The 21,263-nt window shown below is 32.5% G+C and overlaps 1 protein-coding gene and 1 long non-coding RNA gene across 6 annotated transcripts in view; one reads left to right on the forward strand and one right to left on the reverse strand.

Annotated features, from left to right (window-relative positions):
• Positions 1–21,263, forward strand: part of LOC127700850 (deoxynucleoside triphosphate triphosphohydrolase SAMHD1-like) — a 148,294-nt gene that overhangs the window by 1,990 nt on the left and 125,041 nt on the right. The gene's annotated exons all lie outside the window — the stretch shown is intronic.
• LOC127700856 (uncharacterized) lies at positions 91–21,017 on the reverse strand. 3 transcript variants are annotated; one of them, XR_007981742.1, is made up of 4 exons: positions 20,866–21,017; positions 4,600–4,797; positions 3,580–3,741; positions 91–2,034 (listed from the first exon to the last, which is right to left on the reverse strand). It is a non-coding gene; the product is annotated as an uncharacterized LOC127700856 (long non-coding RNA). The 3 variants fall into 3 exon arrangements; XR_007981741.1 differs by lacking the exon at positions 20,866–21,017 and adding an exon at positions 11,376–11,533; XR_007981743.1 differs by lacking the exon at positions 20,866–21,017 and adding an exon at positions 5,163–6,452.

Raw genomic sequence — 21,263 nt, forward strand, 5'->3', positions numbered from 1 at the left:
GGAGTGACTGAACACATTATTGACATGTAACTGATGCCAATATAACTTGTTTTCTTACTTGTTAGTGTTTCAGCTAAGAAGAAAGACAAATTTGTGTGCAAGAATAGTTTTATTCATATTTTTTGAACAAAATGTAACAATTACACATCTGAAAGACTAGTAATTCAATACAGCAAGATCAAATGTATAAACTAGTGCAGTCACATGTAAAAATACCCTGGCAAATTAAGAAATAATTATTATCAATGATCATATGATACACTTTTATAAACTCAGCAATACAAAAAAAAAACACCACGTTTTTCCTTACGAATAAGTTGAACTTCAAAATTTATTGTGTCAAAAATATTAACTAGTTATAAATCTATAAATTTTTTTTGTTTTTGTTTTTCAATTCAAATTTTTTTTTTAACTTCATAGAAAATAATAAGTGTGTGACTTTGTTGATAAGTATAAAATATATGAGCTAGAGTTTGAAAATGTTTCTAAATACATAATAAGAAATAAAGATGTTACGACATTATTCACTTAAAATAAGTACAAGTTAGCCTTATCTGTATGCCAAATTTTATACTTATCCTTTTACTTTGTTTTGGCTGGGCATTAATTTCATTTTTAAGAGATCACTTAAATTTATTTGTAATTATGTACAGGTTCAATCGATGAGCAACACTCAAAATAAAATTTATTTATATATATATATATTGTATGTACAGATTGTACTGACAAATAGTTAAAATTCTCTGAGACTTTAAGACTTAGAATAAAAAAAAATTCTATGTACACGAAATCTGGTGGTATTCCATTTTCCTATAGAAACAGCCATACTTCTGGCCAAGTATCATGGGTAAGAAGGAATACACATGTACAAAAAATTATTAAAGATAACTACAAGAAAAACCTATCTTACTAAATAGCTTTAAGAATTTGAGATTTTCCTTTAATCACTTTAACCTTACATTCCAATATAAAATAACAAATAAATAACTACTCATATCTAAACATATCATGAATACTGTATATTCAGAAATTATTGCGATGTTTTTATTATTGCGAAAAATGCGACAGGGTTATCATCGCAATAATTAAAACTCGCATTTTAAAAATTTATTTTTGAATCAAACAGGAAATTTCTGAATATCGCAAAAATTAAAATTAGTCTAAAATGACAAAATCGCAATAAAAAAATGCACGCAATAATTTCTGAATTCACAGTATTCAGACAGTTATATGTGTAAATATGGACAGAATATTCTATTTCATGTAAATATATTGACCTTTTCAGTCTGAAATAAAGATTCTCATGGTATTTTTAAGAAAAGGAGCTTTTATTTAACATTAATACGCATTGGTATCAAGGAAGTAAAATTTTAACAGCAGTTTTGGAGAAATTTAAAACATTGTCTATATACATAAAGTAAGAAAAGAAAACTGATCAATTACAAGCTAGATACATGTACTGACATAATGAAGTCGATCATTATCTCTCCCAACAATCTGAGGAGCACTGACATCTTTCAACATAACAGCTTTCTGTGAGGTTTTACTCTCTAACACACTCCAGAATCCATCTTCATATCTAACATCATCAAATATATCCAGTAAAACCCATGTGTATGTTTGTCCTCTCTAAACATGCTCAAAAATCTTACAAATTGAACCAAATATCATACTGTCAAGAAATGAATCAGTTGAATGTTGATCTACAGCATACACGTATGAATTTGAAGATTTGTTATTGGAATAAGGTGAAAATTTGATTTTCCTGCCAGTGTTTCCATATATAGTGTTTCCATAGGATCTTGTGCATGAAGCAAGTTCCTTGCCTTCCTTTCTCATTCTTGAAATCAAACAAAAGTCATAAATATTGGCCATTTCCCTCAAAATGTTATCATCAATAGAGAATTTTTTCTCATTTGTACTACAACTGTCATCTTTTTCATCTTCTAAAAGAAGTCTCTCCAGTTTACCAATGTCAATATCATCTTGTTTGACCTTTCCAGACATTATCATGTAGACACACCAATCGTAAATCTAAAAAATAAAAAATGACCATGAGAAACAATTTAAATAAACTGCTTCGCTGAGCACAGCTAGATATGCCCGCAGAGGTCCAACCCTGAACAGTTGGGGCAAAAATGGACACAATATTCAAGCTTGATACAGGTCTGAATTTGGATTGTAATTAAATATTTGACATATTATAGGTTTCTGAATAAATGTAGTCAAAGAACTTGAAATTGGTTATATGAATTGAATTTATCTTCAATTAAAGATTTCTTGCTGTTGTGCAATACTAAGTAAATCTGTTGTCAGATTAAAATCACATAAAGTTCAATTTATTCTCAATGAAAATGAAAATCAATAGAGAGATTACATCAATAGCTATAAATAATTCACCAAAGTTTCATGAGAACTGCTGAAAGCATTTTTGAGTTATTGTCCAAAAACTGGAAAATCCCCCCTTTTTTTAATAAATAAAACCCCATAACTCAGAAATGTAAAATTTAAAATTTATAAAATTCTAAAGGGGGCTTACATCAACAGATATAAACAATTGACCAAAGTTTCAGGAGAACTGCTGAAAGCATTTTTGAGTTATTGTCGGAAAACTGGAAAATCCCTCCTTTTTTAATGAATAAAACCCCAAAACTCAGAAATGATAAATCTGAAATTTATAAAAAAACGAAAGGGAGCTCACGTCAATAGATATAAACAATTCACCAAAGTTTCATGCATATTGGTTAAAGCTTTTTGAGTTCATGTCCGACATGTTGACGACGGACGGTCAACAGTATACCATAATACGTCCCGAAAACGGGCGTATAAAAATGGATATTTCATTTAAGGTTTAACATGCAAGAACTGAACGGGTCCACTGGATTTCTGATATTAAATATAAAATAAGATTATACATTCATATAATCGTTTTCCAAATCAAAAACAGTCAAAATCAAACTTGTCGCCTAAAACAAAATTCGAAAAGGTTTTGGTTTTCCATTGCTTTATGACTGTCATGACAGTACATTTAATGAAAAAAAGGGTAGGAAAATTACTTCTTAAAAATATAACCATGAAATAAAATCTAGCTTAAGAATGTTCCTTGCTTTTGAATTTTTGCCCGTTATTCTGAATCCTCTGCTTTTACTGATGTAGTGAGTGCCATTGACACATTCTGTTACCAAACCCTTTCTTTTCTTTTTATATCTTTTTACAACATATAGTTTAAGAGGCCTTATTTAAAAATCCGTTATTCTTATAGTTTTTGAAAGAAAAATTGATGCCTATGTTAAATGTATAAAAAATCTAGAGGGATTCACTTCCCGCCAAATTTTCAACGGCTTATATCTTGAAAACAATCACAAAGACCCTACATTTTTTCATGTTTTCTTTTAGTTCCTTCATTCATATACTTTATAATTTATAATAATCTTGTTAATTTCAAATCCTTAAACAGAAAAATTGACATGAAAATCTTGTGACAAAAATTTTCACTTTCATATAAAGAATACTTGGGTAATGATCTGGTGTTGGGACTGAAATATAATTATTGAGTTGTCTAATATGGCATATACTTACAGCATAAGTCTCCATGATTATTGCTTCAATCTTGTTTTTATTTAAAGCTTGACGGGTTATCCAACTGTTTACTCTTTCAAATGGAAACAACCACCTCCCATAAAGAGGACCAAAATTTGCAAATCCTTCTGGTATATGATGAAGTAGATGTGTTGTAATAGTCTATAACATAAACAAAATACAATGTATCAGTAATGGTTAAAATAAATATGACATACACTTTAGCAAACCACAGAACACTGCAAATACCAATACCACAAATCACAATTCGAAAGAAAAAAAAAATGAAGCTGCTGCTTAAATTTTGGTAAATGACTTTAATATAAAGAGCTAATTAAGTTGTATATGAATAGAAAAATGGGTGTTATGGGGCAAAATATTTTACCCTGTATTGTTGGGAAAAAATTCAAGGAGTTCCAAGATCCGACACAAATTCCTAAACCTCACATTAGTACATACATCCTTAATAATATGACTCATCAGTGTATCATGTATTTACCTGTTTTATCAGTTGAATTCATTGATATTAATAATGCCTTGGAGCCTTTTATATCTTACAACACAGGTTTTTCTCATTGTTGAAGGTTGTGTAGTAATCAATAGTTGCATCAATCTCCCTAATTTGAACTTTAGATGTTAGTTACAGTAAGTCACCTCATAGACAAACTTACCAAAGTTCTTATTATCAGTTTAATGTGAAAACGATTCATATTTTTTTATGACTGAAACTATTTAATTAGCAAAGCAGTGATACATATATTTTAACACGTCAGAGAACTCACTGGTTTAAACTAGAATGTTAACTACAGAATACTTCAATGTGTATTAAAATCTAACTTGTTATTGTCAATCTTTTTATTGAATATGTAAATTTCTAAATTATACAACTAAAAAGTTTTATCTTTACTTTTTGAACTCCATATTACATTTGTACTTTCAAAGCTAACACAGCCAATTTTGACATTTATCTTTTTGTGAAGATAAAACTAAATGCACATCCTGATTAAGTTTGTCTCATACCTGTAATGCAATAGGGAAATCTCTTTCCACCAATGAAACAGCTTCACTTGTAGATTCAATAATGTATTCCTATTCGTTTTCATGATAAGATTCACTGGTCAGCAACTCAATCACATTAAAAAGCTTCCCTAATGTTGTCTCCTGTTTAGTGGGCAATAGTCCTCGTAGACACCAAAGTGCAGCTCCACTGGTTACAAACTGAAAATGTCAAATAAACGGTCAAATACTTCAGAGGGTCTATTGTTTTGTGTGGTGCATGGCATGCATACATTGTACATGTGGGTACAAAAAATACTCAAAAAATTTACTTTTATATAAAAAATTGGAAGAATGCAGTGTAATTATCAAACTGTCAAATTGAAAACAAAATTCACAAATTGTACAACAGTATTACAGCATCAACTACCTACATACATGACATGTATACTTGAAATCTTGTGGCAGCATTTTTAAAATTAAACATCCAACAAATATTTATAATTGTCTGATTTTTTAAAATTGCGATGAAGACCATTACAAACAAGCATTCAGTGAGTATTGCATGGCAATACATAGTCCCCTACCTGTTAAAAATTCATTGTATTGGAACAAAATTCTAACTTGATCTATAACTTGTCATGGTGTAAACAATATACCAAGGACCATAGCTCTGCACAAAATCACCAGACTGGACCAATATTAAAACTTGACCTGTAACTTAAAAAAAGATGTGGTATGATTGCCAATGAGACAACTCTCCACAAGAGACCAAATGACACAGAAATTAACAACTATAGGTCACTGTACGGCCTTCAACAATGAACAAGCAAAGTCCATACCGCATAGGTCCAATCCATGTGCAAAAATTACTTGCTAACTTAATTTAATTAGTTTTACCTGAGCCACGCTTATCTCAGCCTTATCAGACTATGTTATCAGATAATAGCGTAAATGATCATCAAAAAGATAGATATTTTTTGAAGAAAATTAAAAATTTTAAAAACTTCAGTGCAGAAATTGAAGAAAGAGATCGCAAATACATTGTATTTACGCATCTTGTGTGTGATCTTCTTCTTCTTCTATTGCATGGATATCCTTCCATTCATGGAACACCACATACAGCTGTGTATGTGTATTGAAATGTGTCACACAATTTAAAAATTTATTTATACTAATAAATTTAAAATCTAAAAGGACACTTTTAAACAGTATAAATAGGGGAAATTAATTAAAAAATTTATATGTACGAATAAATTTAAAATCTTAAGAGGATACCTTTATTCAGTAAAAGTTAAGCGGGAATAAACTTAAAATCTAAAAGGATACTTTATACAGTATAAGTTAAGCGGGAAAAATACCCTGTCTCTCCCTGTTTATCTGTCTATATACATACATACAAAAATTTGGCAAAGCACTGTTCAGTAGCCACATTATATACAATATCAGTTTATGATCATCTCCTTGTATCCTATATATCTGAGTTATTACTTTAAAAGTCAGATTCTATGTGTATTAAGTTTATAACATAGACTTGCCGAAAGATTATGGATATTGATAATGTTCTCCTTCTTGAATAATGCACAGAAGTGGCTACAGTCGATTACAAGCTGTACAATATCTTGTTTCTTTGAGAAAGTGTTTTCCAAGTTTGTGGCCCAATGATGTTTATTGACCATTTATATAACAAATTTTTTCATTGGTCGAGAAGAAGAATCTATTTTAACACGACCAATGAACGTGTTAAATACACATGATAAATTTGAATACACATTCAGTTGAACGGCAAACGATTTAATGGCGTCTAAGTTCAAGACATTGGTCACGTGATAAAAGGTCAGAGTTTACCGTTTTCTTGTGAACGTGTACACCTCTTGGTTTTTGTCGAGCCTGCGACTTTTGTCGCAGAAAGCTCGACATAGGGATAGCGATCCGGCGGCGGCGGCGGCGGCGGCTACGGCGGCGGCGGCGGCGGCGTTAGCTAACTTCTTAAAAGCTTTATATTTTAGAAGATGGAAGACCTGGATGCTTCATACTTTGTATATGGATGCCTCATGTTACGAAGTTTCCGTCAGTCACATGTCCAATGTCCTTGACCTCATTTTCATGGTTCAGTGACTACTTGAAAAAAAAGTTCAGATTTTTTGTAATGTTAAATTCTCTCTTATTATAAGTAATAGGATAACTATATTTGGTATGTGCGTACCTTGCAAGGTCCTCATGCCCGTCAGACAGTTTTCACTTGACCTCGACCTCATTTCATGGATCAGTGAACAAGGTTAAGTTTTCGTGGTCAAGTCCATATCTCAGATACTATAAGCAATAGGTCTAGTATATTCGGTGTATGGAAGGACTGTAAGGTGTACATGTCCAACTGGCAGGTGTCATCTGACCTTGACCTCATTTTCATGGTTCAGTGGTTATAGTTAAGTTTTTGTGTTTTGGTCTGTTTTTCTTATACTGTATGCAATAGGTCTACTATATTTGGTGTATGGAATGATTGTAAGGTGTACATGTCTAGCTGGCAGGTGTCATCTGACCTTGACCTCATTTTCATGGTTCAGTGGTCAAAGTTAAGTTTTTGAGTTTTGGTCTTTTTTTCTAATACTGCATGCAATAGGTCAGCTATATTCGGTGTATGGAATGATTGTAAGGTGTACATGTCTAGCTGGCAGGTGTCATCTTACCTTGACCTCATTTTCATGGTTCAGTGGTCAAAGTAAAGTTTTTGAGTTTTGGTCTTTTTTTCTAATACTATATGCAAAAGTTCAACTATATTTGGTGTATGGAAATATTTTATGATCTATATGTCAGTCACACAGGTTTTATTTGACCTTGACCTCATTTTCAAGGTTCATTGCTCAGTGTTAAGTTTTTGTGTTTTCGTCTGTTTTTCTTAAACTATAAGCAATAGGTCAACTATATTTGTTGTATGGAAGAATTGTTAGCTGTACATGCCTGCCTAGCATGGTTCATCTGACCTTGACCTCATTTTCATGGTTCATTGGTCAATGTTTAGTTTACTTGGTTAATGTTAAGTTTATGTGACAGTTGTAATAAAGCTTTATATTTAGGACTATCAACATAATATCAATGATTAGTAAAGAAGGCGAGACATTTCAGCGTGTGCACTCTTGTTTACCTCGTATCGTCTAATTGTAACTCGTACATAAATAAAACTTGTAGGTTCCAAATCTTGAGTGAATAAGCTTCATTATTATGTATACTTATTTATGAAAGGTGTTATAAAAGTATTTTAAAACAACGATGGAAGTTGAAATTTTTTTTGGAAAATTTGCGTAGGTCTACGGAAAATCCCAAATCATTTCTTAAATGGGTTTGGTAACGTATGGAGGGGTATAAAATATGAAGTAAAACCATTTTCTGGATTTTATATATTAATTATAGATCATAAATTCCCCGGATACGCAATTGTGTCAGCTTATTCGTGGCGAAGCGGAGATCAACGGGAGATAACTCCGTACACGCGTCGTAGGAAACTGCAAGTTCACAACAGTAAATTCGAGTAAAATTAATGATTGTAGTTATATTTCGACACTTTCTTGAATAACCATTCAATAATTAATGTTCCTCTACTCTTGTAACATTAAAATAGTCATGGAATGTTTGAATATGGCATTTTTTCAAGTACCCTAAAACAGATTTTTGAAAACTTCCAAAGAAGAAAATTATAGATAACTGACTTTTCTCTGAAACTTGGACTTATTTGTATATTCTCAAACACCCTTTTGGTAGATGGAATGATACAAGTCTTTGTTTTACTTTCTTTGTATCAATATTCTTAGAAAGGATATGAAAATAAACTCAGTGTTTGTACATGTTGGTTGTTTAGAACAGTTTGTTTAATATATTAAAATTTCACTCTAAAATTAGACTTGAATTTTTATATTTAAATAAGTATCTAACTTAGAAAGTTGTTAATCTGGTGCACTGAAAATTTTCCATCAGAAATGAGATTTAACAAAGTTATTTAGACTGAAGAACTTGTCACTTTTTATGCTGATCATATGGGGAAAAAAGAGTGATATTATAAATTCTAACACAGCATCAATTGTGAAACAATAGTTCTTTCCTACAGACATTTTATTTTTCAAGATGCGAGGCTTGCCGATCAATTTACATATTTAAGATTTCACTGTTAAGAGTGGAAAAAATAACTTATTGACAGAGATTCTGTATGGGAATGTTTCTCTTGATATTTTTAAATACATTTATGTTACCAACTACATTGTATCTTTGTTTTTCTACTATGATCTGCAAAGAGATGGGTTCTTTATGTGTGACCTCAATGATCGTCAAGCATGATTATTGGTAGCCTTTATTCCTGATGTAACAATGGAAAATTCTGAGAAAAGCAAGAACTTTTAAGCAGATCCAGGTCTTTTATAAAGAGAGGGTGGATTATTCCTAATTTCCATATACAGAATAAACATATTTCATTTCATGCCAAATAATTACATACAAGAGGGGTTTATCAGCCATTTGTCAGCAGAACTTGTGTTACAATAGAATTTAACTTTGCATTACATTAAAATACAATATGGAAAAAAAGAAAATGTAGACAATACATGCCCCCCTCCTCTTTGAAAATTGGCTTGATCCACCCCCGAGATAAGAAACTATATAAGATGTACAAGTTCCGTTGCTTGCTCTTAATCAAGAGAAATAATCTGAACATCCAAAAAGCCAGAAAGGGATTTAAAACATTATAATCAACACAAAGAAAACTGAACAAAAAACTGTATTGCAATCTGATATCATGCAGTTCTCATAATTCCTATTACATGTATTACTTCAAGTTTTGATTTTTTTTTCCTTATATTTGAATTCATAAGTCTTACAAACAACTGTTGAGTCCTTTAATTAAATTATTGATTTAATAATGAATGATTAGCTAAGCTGGTCTGTAAATAAAGTCTGAAAATGCTTTGTTTAAATAAAAGAGTGTTATTATGTCATAAAATATACTGAATCAACTTCAAATTTAATCCAAATTCATATTTAACTGCTCTAAAATGCATAGTCAATTGAACTACAAAACAAAAACTTGAGACTACTATAACAATTAACATAGAGATTGGTCACTTCCCATGTTATAGTAGTCTCAGACAAAAACAAAGCTGACTTAAATACATGTACAGTATGTTCAGAAATTTTTTGAAGAATGGACAACAATGAGATATTTATTTTTCTGATATCAGAAAAAATCTCATAGTATCAAATCAGAATGAGAGTTCTTATTATTGAGATAATCAATTTAATCGCATTATTTACTTTAATAAAAACCTCATGATAATATCTGAATTTACAGTCATGACTTAGCTTGTCAACCTCTACACTTAAAAATTTAAGGTTCCTAGGCCTAAATGTGGTTGAAATACAGACAATTTTGGTAACTTTTACAAAAAATCTCTTTTTTATGACATACCTTACAATTTCAGAATAAGCTGCATTAAGTTATATATGTATCACATATAAGAATGCTAGTTTGTATTTTAATATCATGATTATCATGATTATTGCAATAAGTTGTTATTATTCAATTAATTAAAAAAAACATCAATTATTTTTGAATTGATAGATCTGGAACTAGTACATACATTTGTTTTTTTAAACATCTATATACTATTCATTAGGGAACTTATTCAAATATATTTTGTACAAGATAGTCATGGCAGTTCACAATTACAGTGGTCATTATAAACATAATGACACAATTTATACAACCAAATTTTATTGTTGATATATGTAAACTGAAATCATTGCAGAATTTTTCTTTCAAATGATTTAATGTTTGTTAGTCATTTACTTTAAATACTTAACCTGTACTAAAATAAAGAGATGTGGTATGATTGCCAATGAGATAACAATATAGACACTATCCACCAGAGTCCAAATGTCTGTTAGCAGTTAAATTATAAGTCACTTTACAGACATCAACAATGAACACATTTCATTGTTATCAGGCAGATGAGGAAAAAGAGTAATGATAGCTTTTTAGCTTACTACATGTACAAGAGAATATAAGAAATATAATAATATAAATAAGAAAATTATAGAGACAAAAAAGACAGGACTTAGCCACTGGACTAAAATGTAAAGTGTTCCCTTACTAATCATTAAAGGAGCTGCTGTATACTTAGAAAAAAGGATGTTGAGGACTTGGCCACATCAATCAGCATTTTTAGACATTACATTATGGTCAATTGCAATCTGCCCTATTTGCTCCAACCTCTAATGAGTATTAAAATTAATACCTAGGGTGGGAATTAAACCCATGTATGTTCATTTACTCTATGTACATACATGTACATGAAATATATCAAATGCAAAAAAATGCTGGAATGTAAATATGGTAATTTACATCATGTACATTATTACAGCCTCTTTTTTTAAGGACCTAGTAAAGGAGGTCCCTGGACCTAGCTAGACCTATTTCTTAGGCAAGGTGTATTATATAACTCTTGAAAGTAGTTAAATGCAATTGTAAAATTAATTTTATCTGCTGTTAAACAATAATAACACGATAATGGTTATTTCTAAGTATTTAGTAACAACAGCGTGCAATTTAGGTAAACAAACATCAATGAATAATCTACCACGTGTTTGTCTGCTGTGCTTGAATATTCAAAACGACCCATCGGTTTTATTTACACGAATTTTTGCTAAAGCAGACAGTTCAACATGTCTGTTTACCTAATAAGTTCTATAAAAAATGCATTTGCTGTTATGACTTGTGTATGCATGGAAATATAATGAACATAGCATTGATTATTTACCGTAAATATTGAATACACATCATTCCTGAGCTATACACACAAAACACATGGCACTTTTGTAACGATGGATGGTAACGTATAGCCACTTTATAACAGTAAATCCCATTGGATAAGCTACCCTACACAGTACATAATATGCAAATTAATGATTGGATACGAATTTGTGTCAGCTCTCAAATCGATGAAAAAATGTAAACATTGGAATCCGCCATTTTGACATAGGAAACAAACTAATTTTGAATCTTGGATTAAAGGACATTGCGCACATTGCCAGCGTATCATGCATAACCAGTCATGTGCAAATATATCTTTTAATTAGTTTTATACACTTACTTTTCTATTTTTTAGTTAATTTAATGTTTTAATTTACTACAGAACGGAACATCGTTCTCAAAGACGCCGTAGAAAAAATTATAGGTGGCGCTGTTTGTGGGCGTAAACATTTTACATACGGGTACTTTTTTTGTCGACAAATTGACCTCTATCTGTCAGATTCAGGCGTTTGCCGTTCAACTGATTGCTAAATATATTTACGATGAAAACTATGAATGAAAGTATTAGTAGTTGAAAAAATTAAAATAAAGTTTGATTAAAGATAACGAGGAGCGATTTACTTCAATAGAAAGTGAAAAAATGTTGCTTGCAAGGTAAATTTGTCTGAAACTGTCATATTTTTAGAAATAAAATGATCATTGAACATTGATCGTGAATCCGTGCGTCGGGAAATATGTGACTATCAACACGGGTACAGAATCGCCACAGCTTCTGTATAATGTCACTGGTAAATAATTACAATGAAACCCATAAAATTATCATAGGAGGAGATACAAATGAGGATCTGAATGAACAAACAGGCACAAAACGTAATCTATACCTGCGAGACTTTATAAATGAATGCGGCTTAAAATATGACAACAAGGCAAAAACTTTTGTTAATTCAATAGGACAAGAATCCTCAGAAATTGATTACTTTTTGCATAACCTAGCAGATCAAGACTTTCAAGCAAAACAAGTCCTGAACGAACTGATAGAAAATACGTCAGATCACCATCCTATCCGTATGAGCATCAAATTCAAGTACAAAAATGCAGAAGTTAATCATAAGCAAAACAACAACAGGATAAAAAAGAAGGTCAACTGGGATAAGGTTGACAAAGAATGGTACTCTGCCCACATTGATACACATATTGACAGTCTCCAAATAAACGAAAATATGGAAGAAACAGCAGTAGAGGAAGCCATACTAAAATTGTGTGAACTACTTAGGGAAACAGCCGACCTCACCTCATCATCAAAGGCAATATTCAATGCCAAACCAAAACTGAAAGTGTGGACACCAGAAATCCAAGTAGCACTAAAACAGCGAGGAAAAAATATAAAGTATGGAAAAATCACGGGAAACCCAACAACAAAAATAATAAAATGCTTATCGAGAAGAAGCAATCTAAAAAGGACTTCAGACGTGCAGTACGAATTGAACTAGCTAAACAAAAAAACAAGGAGAAGGAAACTATCCTCGAAACAAGAACAAAAGATGCAAAAATGTTTCATAAACTGGTCCGTAACAACAGGAAAAAAGGAAATGATGCGATCATGGAACTAGAAGTCAATGGTGAAAAATATGTTGAGAACGATAATATTATCAATGGATTTCAAGAACATTTTAGCAGTCTGGCAACATTCAATGAGAAAACACGTATAGACAGCCTTTATCATAATTTAGTTGAACACGATATTCAATCAATAAACAAGCTTGTACAACAAAATAACATCAAAAACGTAACATCTGAAGAGATAACAAACGCTATCCGTTCTATAAACAAAGGAAAATCGGCAGACTACCATGGTATAACAATAGAGCATATCATCCACGCAGGATCTGATACAGAGAAACTTCTTGTTCCGCTGGTACAATGCATATTCAAACATGGGATCGTATCAGAAACACTCAAGATGGGCCTTTTAACACCAGTATTTAAAAACAAGGGAACAAGGCAGCAAGCTATCAACTACAGAGGGATTACTGTGTTGCCAGTCATAGGAAAGATTATCGAAACTATCATCAAAGAACGTACAAATGACCGTGTCCTAGAAACACAAAACAAAAAGCAAAGAGGTTTTACAGCAGGGTCATCGCCACTGAATTCAGCCTTACCAATAGAAGAAAGCTACAGAGAATCAAAAGACAACAATATAACTCTCTACCTTGTACTCCTAGATGCAAAAGCAGCGTTTGACACAGTAATACATAGCCACATGCTTCGAAGGGTATTCTTGGCAGGAATTGATGATGGACATTGGGGTCTGATTAAAGACCTGCACGAAAACGCAAAAAGTGTAGTCAAATGGGAAGGAAATATCTCTCAACCATTTAAAGTTAACCAAGGAGTCAGACAAGGAGGTATACTCAGCACTAACCTGTATAAACTCTACATCAATCAACTTCTTAATATGTACGAAACAACTGGAGCTGGCTATAAAATAGGAAATATTAGTGTAAATAGTACAGCATGTGCAGACGATATCGCGCTTATCAGTCAAGACCCTGATCAAGCACAAATACTCATTAATATGGCTTATGACTATGCATATATGGAAGGCTACGAACTACAACCAACAAAAAGTGTAGTCCTGAACATCTCCCATAGACAGCGAAAACAGGAGTCTAACAACCAGACCTTTAAAATGGGACCAAACGATATGCCATCAATTGAGAAAGCCACACATCTAGGAATCATTAGAACTACATCACTCAAGGGCAACATGATAGCAAATGTGGAAGAAAATATTAAAAAAGCAAGACGAAGTGCTTATAGCCTGCTTGGGGGAGGATTCCATGGCCACAACGGTCTTGACGTAGAGACAATGGTGCACCTGTACACAATTTACATCTCTCCAGTACTACTATATGGATTAGAGCTAATACTACCAACAACAAGCTCACTAACACTTCTTGAAAACTTCCAGAAGAAACTCCTAAAGCAAATACTTTCTCTACCAACCTGTGTAGCAGACATAACTGTTAACATCCTAACAGGAATACTACCTATTGAGGCACAAGTACACATCCGAGCATTAGGCCTATTTAACAACATCTGCAACCAGCCTGACGACAGTGTAGAAAAATCACTTGCAAAACGCCAACTTCTTATAAAAAACGATGGAAGTTCTAGCTGGTTCATTGCTATTAAGCATATGCTACGGAAGTATGACCTGCAGGAGGCAAGCTGGTATTTGAACAACCCAGTTAAGAAGACCGTATGGACCTCAACTGTCAAGAAGACAATATACAATCACTGGAATAGATCAATAGTTCAGTTACAGCCATTATATAAAGGGCTCAATTTCTTAACAACTGAAAATTTGAGAACCGGAAATATACACCCTCTACTCAAAATCAACTGCCACTCTACTATTGATACAGCAAGATTGCCAGTAAAATTAAAGCTGCTTACAGGCTCGTATATCCTTCAGAGCAAAAGGATCAGAATGTACAAAGATGAGACTGATCCGAAATGTCTGTTATGTGCAAAGGAAGAAGAAAATATAGAACACTTTATTTTGAAATGTGAAAGCTTGAGAATAGTGAGGAACACCATACTTCACGAAATAACTACAACGCTGAACGCAATGGGAATTCAATTTGATGAACTATCAACGAACGAAAAACTACAACATATTCTGGATTTAACGCCGGTAGCGAAAGCAAAGAAACTCTCTCCAGTCAGTGTAGTACAAATAGAACGCCTTACTCGACGCCTGCTATATCAACTTCATATTGCCCGTTACAAGATGGTATGCGGAAAGTAATAAATCTAGTGCGAGGTGACAATAAAATAAGCGATTCCGTTATCTCAACATCTATAAAAGCGTGGTTGGGGGAACCACACAAATTTCTGGAATCAAGTGAACTAAACTGTAAAATAAAGGATTTTACGCAAATTGTGTTGGGGGAGGACTTCAGTGTAAATATGCGCACATCAGATATCGAATGGTGGAGGGAGTAACAGCACTGTATATAGATTGCACCCGAGCTGAGCATGTACATATGGTTAGATGTCCAATGGTGGAAGGAGAAGCAGCACTGTATATAAAGAGAGCACCTGTTCTACATATGAAAATATGGTTCCTCTACAAAGGGGGTTTAAAGATAAGTTAGATTAGATTAGAATGGTTTTAACTTTAACGAATTTGTAAAGTTTCGTTTATATCTATCTGCCAAAGATAGGATTAAACAATAATACGCACGGAAGCGTAATGTGAAACTACAGAAACTGGTCAGCTGTTCATTTATAAAAAACATTTGTTTTAAAAAGTTGTATACCAAATATCTTAACCGTATTCGAATTTATTAATTCTGAATGAACATGTTTTCTGCAAATAACAAAGGGGTGAATTATAAGCAAAAGGTAGATGATGGAAGTAGAAGTTTTTTTTCACACCAATGACTTCTAATGAAAAGGGGAATACACCTCCGTCTATACTGTCAGTATAAGCAGATTTCATTGCTTCTCCTAATCCCAACCAAGCTCAAGTTTTAGCAATTGATAAAAGCAAGCACCATGTTTCTGGTTTCAATGACAAGTGGCTGACTGAGTTTTCATGGCTAAGAAATGTTAAAGGGGGTATAAGCAAAAGTTATTGTGAGTGGGTGTTTAATTTTTAACCCTGAAGAGGATAAAGACAAAGTTGAGGAACAGACTGCCCAACAAAATAACACTTATCTTGAAACAATATCCCTAGAAGGAGCAGAGAGAAGAGATGAATATTTATATTTTGACTTCTTTAATTGACTGAATATAAATAACTTTTGTGTTTAAAATCAATTTATTTCATATATATATTCTTGTATTTCATTAATACTCTGCATTATTAAACACATAACACAAAGCATTATAATTCATATTGCATGTCATGATTTATGACTTATTGCTTCAGATCACAAACGTTCACTCTAAAAAAAGAGTTACGCGTCCTTGAATTTTGCGCCTTAAAAAAATCCTAGGGAGAACACTGTTTACTTAATATTTAATAATAAACATTTGTAAATATCGTACGTAGTAAACATTGCGCTGGAAAATGTTCAATTATGAAATATTCATGAATTAAACGATGTCTCGTGTAGATTTCTTTTGATTTTCTTTTCAGCGCATGGCAAATCCGCGAAGTAGTGTTTGTGATACTCATTTTTAAAATGAAGTTAAATTCATCTGAATTGTCGGTGAACATTCATTCCTTTTTTTATTCAAGCTATAATCTTTTCAAAAGGACTCAAAATTTCAAAAGCATCTTTGAGTAGGACATTTGCGATAGTCTGTCCACTTCCGGTTTGAGGCCGATGGCTTAGGAAAGTGTTGCTATAGCAAACTTTCCAAAAAATGTCTACAGTATTCTATAAATCCCATGAGAATTCTTAAATGTACCTAAACAGATAATGGTTCTTATTGACATACATTGTCCTTGATACATCTACATGAACTACCCACCAAATTTCAAATGACGTGGATGTAGGCAAATATAGGCAACCATAAAGCCTGCAACAATGAGATAAACCCATACCGTGTGGTTGGTGGTTGGCTATAAACATGATAAAAGGCCCTGACATGAAAAATATAAAACAATTCAATTGGGTCAATATCCCTAATGCGCCTCCAATTAAGGAACACAAAATTTGTGTGTAAACAAAAAATCTCTGTGTAGTGATATTGGACATGTTTCTATTTTTAACAAGTGACTGAGCTTAACCATTTCTGTTGATCTGGAAAGTATAGGACCATAGAATAAATGTGTAAAATCTATGGAGTTATTATATGTATTCAAAGTATTAAATTTTCAAAGAAATTATTGTGTGAAAAAAAGGACTTTTTACCATGAAGAGCTGCATCACGAAAAGATTTTCGGGGTATGCTAATTCACGGAAAAATGAATCACACTTCGTACCCCGAAAATTAAACCACATATGTGAAAATGTCTCAGCTTCGATACGAGCCATCATACATATCCAAGTTCAAGATATGGCTTAATTTTTATAGTGCCCTATACAATGTCCTCAAAAGATGGAAGGCCCAAAATTATTGATTGGGTAAGGAGGGGGAAATGCAAATTTATTTTGATTGTCTAAGCTAGGAATGTGGCCACAGTTAAAGATAAAATACAATATTGTCTTAAATGACTGCCATGCATAATTAGACTTCCAGTAGATTTGTGCTAATTGACTAGAAATAAATCTTACGGTCATATGTCTGATTCTAAAATAACACAATGTCCAATTCAGGGCTCACGCTAGCAGGCGACTAGGGCAATAAAGTCGCTTTCCCCTCTGTCACTTTGCTTTGCCCGACCGTCAAAAGCGAAATCTAGTCACCCTGTTGGTCACCATACTCGTTTTCAGTCGCTTTTGTCATCAGACATTTTCAATTTTTACCAAGTCGATGAAACATCAATTTTTTATTGAGTATTGAAGAAATTCAGACATAAACGATTCATTTTGTTAAGCATGTTAAGAAAAGATGTTTAAGCATTGACTTTACAGTGTGTAGCAGGTTATTTAATAAAAAGACAACTTTTTACCACTTCATGCACTTCCTGTACTTGTTACTCGAGAGCATACATCAATCTAACTTTTGGCGGCAAAATAAGTTTGTTACTTCATTTGAACGTGATAAAAGTTGCCGCCAGTAAATGTTTAATCCATTTATTGCATTAGAAACGTCAGATTCCTTTCCAAATAGCTTGTCAAACATCGTTTATTTTTGTAAATTTTCTTAGTCCCTCACTGACTGTTTACTAATTACTACCGATCGGAAACGGACCAGCTATGATGGAAATCCATAAACATGATATTCAACCTTAAAATAGTTCTTTAATTGAATTATAATTGATAAATTATAATTTCTTTACCTTTTTGACACAAAAAAATAAATTCTTTTTAGTGCTAGACATTTAGTTGGTAGCTTTCTCACAAGATTTTTAACTTAAACAACTTTGGATTTGAACTGTTACTTAAATTGTATACTCAGATATGAATTGAACAATATAAAAAGAACATTATTGACATATGACCCTTTATACTATAGTAAAACCCAAACATTGTAGCGCAGCAAGCGAAGGAGCACTTCTCTTTCAAATCTCACTACTTCTCCCTATCAGTTTCAAAAAAAGAAGTCACTTCTCCCCATGATTCTGAAGAAGTGTGACCCCGGAGTCCATGCCAGCTATTTAATTTTATCAGTGTGTTTAAATTAATAGTAAGAAGATATGGTATGATTTACAATATGACAATGCCAACACAAACCAAAGGACGTAGAAATAATCAAGTATAGGTGAACAGCATACAACCATGAGCAAACTAGAATATATATGTATACACCTTTTGTTTATCTTTCTATAGTTACAAAAACATGTAAATTACTCTGACTATGGCCATGGCAATTAGTTTCCTTAATGACCACTCTACATCTATCTCCAGTAGTCCTGTATTATCGGACTCCAAATAAATCTTAATTTTAGGTCTTACAATGACAATGTATGTCTCTCATCTTCAATAACTAAATGTCCAGCTAATCTATATTAAAGATGTGGTAAATGTATGATTACCATTGATACAATCTCCACCAGAAATCAAATATCGTTGCAGTTAGCAAATATAGGTGAACAGCCTTCAACAATGAGCATATATACCATGTAGCAAGCTATACACCTTTTTTTCTTTGTTGAAACTACAGGTATGAATTGCTGTTGTGTATTAGTGCAATCCTTTATACAAGGAGAAAACTAACGGCCTAATTTATGTACAAAAAAATTAACGAAAAACAAATATGTAACACAGCAACAAACGACAACCACTGAATTACAGGCTCCTGACTTGGGACAGGCACATACATACAGAATGTGGCAGGGTTAAACATGTAAGCAGGATCCCAGCCATTCCCCTAACCTTAGGTCAAGGTGATACATACATGTATACACCTGCACCCACTTTAAACTTATATCTGCGAAAATCTTGCTACTAAATTATCAATTCATGTACATATATATCAACAATGTTTTCTCAACTGATGGTGCTAAGCTTACATTTTAATTTGCATAAGGACAGTCTATTTGAAGATGTGTGTGATTTGGATGATAGTTGTTATAATTATTATTACTGATATCTATAAATCACCTATCAGTGTCACCGAACGGATATTACATGTACAAAAAAGCTAAGATGAATAAAATAGTTTTAAATTGAAACCATATAAGTGCTAGCTAAGTATTTTAAAGTATCTGCTATGAAACCTTTCCATTTGTGAGATTAATATTACTAGAAGTGATTAATCAAAATTATCTATAGAAAAATAAATATCAACACCCTATTTTTTCCTTTCTTAAAAACAACAACAATTTTTATATATGATCATAATTTACAGCTCTCCAAAAAAGAAATTTTTGATTTAGGCAAGCACATTTTACTGTTTTTTTATGCTTCTTAGACCATGTAAGATACTGTTTTTAATCATGCACATGCAAGTTCGGGTAAATCAGTCTGTATAAAGATTCATGGCAAGGGTAAGAAAATAATTTCCTCCCAGTCAAAAGAAATAGTTTACGTGTCAAAGTTTTTCGAGTCGGAATTCAGCAACTGACGGTCACTCGAGTAAATGCCCTTAACTATATATATATTTACAAATAGAACTAGAGAATATAGACTGGTAAGCAAAGCTACTATACAGAGAAAGTCTGCCTCATGCTCATATGCAAATGAAATATAAAGGGGAGAAAAAAGTATATCAAATGAGATAGAAGAACAACGCATCAGTTGTCACGGAACTTCAGAATTATAGAGACCCCTGACAGCCAAACAGGGAAAAGTGAAGCTCCACCAGAGACTTCAGGAAAAATTGAAGGACTGCGTTAATACTTTTTAAGAATAAAATTTTCAAAGTACATGAAGATTGAAATACGAGTCTATACCTTTTAATTATTTTTCAAATTATTTATTTATATATATGTCATGTATGTATGTATGACAACATTTCCTTGCCTTGCCATGCTTCTATGATTGAGGATTGCTCGTGGTCTGAATTACATTTGTACCTTCAAAAAGCTACATATTCAAATATTGTAAAAGAAATATCAATGACAGTTGACATTACTTCTTCTCCTTCTTTATTGTCAACAAGGCGTCTATGTTGAATACAGTTGATAATTCGAAGCGAAGTCAGTGAATATTTCATATTCTTTTAGAAAGTTCAGAAATAAGATGATGTTGTGTGAATACAAGAAATGTTTGAGTCAGACGGAGGTGGTGATGTTTCAAACATTTATTAGCACGAAATTCACTGCCTAGTCATCAATATTATGATGGAGTGCGGAAACTGAAAGAAGCCTATATATGTATAACAGTGAAGTTATATCTAGAGCAAATACCTTTTCGTATTTAAGAATGATATAATAAGACCCGTGGCAATAAAACATCGTTTCCTTTAGAAAAATCTGTATTACTTACGGGTTTATTCTATTTCCGATGTAATTCACCTCAGTTATCAGGTTGTAGATTGTTCGACTTCAGCAACAAAAATGGCGCCAACGATAGCGTGCCTCAATCGAGACTCCTCCGAGGCCACCTTAAACAACGTACAGTAATTCAAGATTCTTCCGAATTGCACTGTGCAAGATTGGCAATATTGTCGTTCAATAGTTTTCCCTGCCTCAAATTTACAATAACTCAAATGAAATTTATATAGGAAACATAAAAAGTTAAATGATAATGCATATTCATTTACAATATTTTTTTTTAAAAAGTTACATCAAGTAGGCAAAATTTAATTAAACATATTTAGATCACGTTTTCACTTGAAGTGTCCATCCCGACATCCGTAATTTTTTAAGGGTATACAAATGATC

The sequence above is a fragment of the Mytilus californianus genome, unplaced genomic scaffold (assembly GCF_021869535.1).
Source record: "Mytilus californianus isolate M0D057914Y unplaced genomic scaffold, xbMytCali1.0.p SCAF_5, whole genome shotgun sequence".
In the NCBI taxonomy this organism is placed as follows: domain Eukaryota; kingdom Metazoa; phylum Mollusca; class Bivalvia; order Mytilida; family Mytilidae; genus Mytilus; species Mytilus californianus.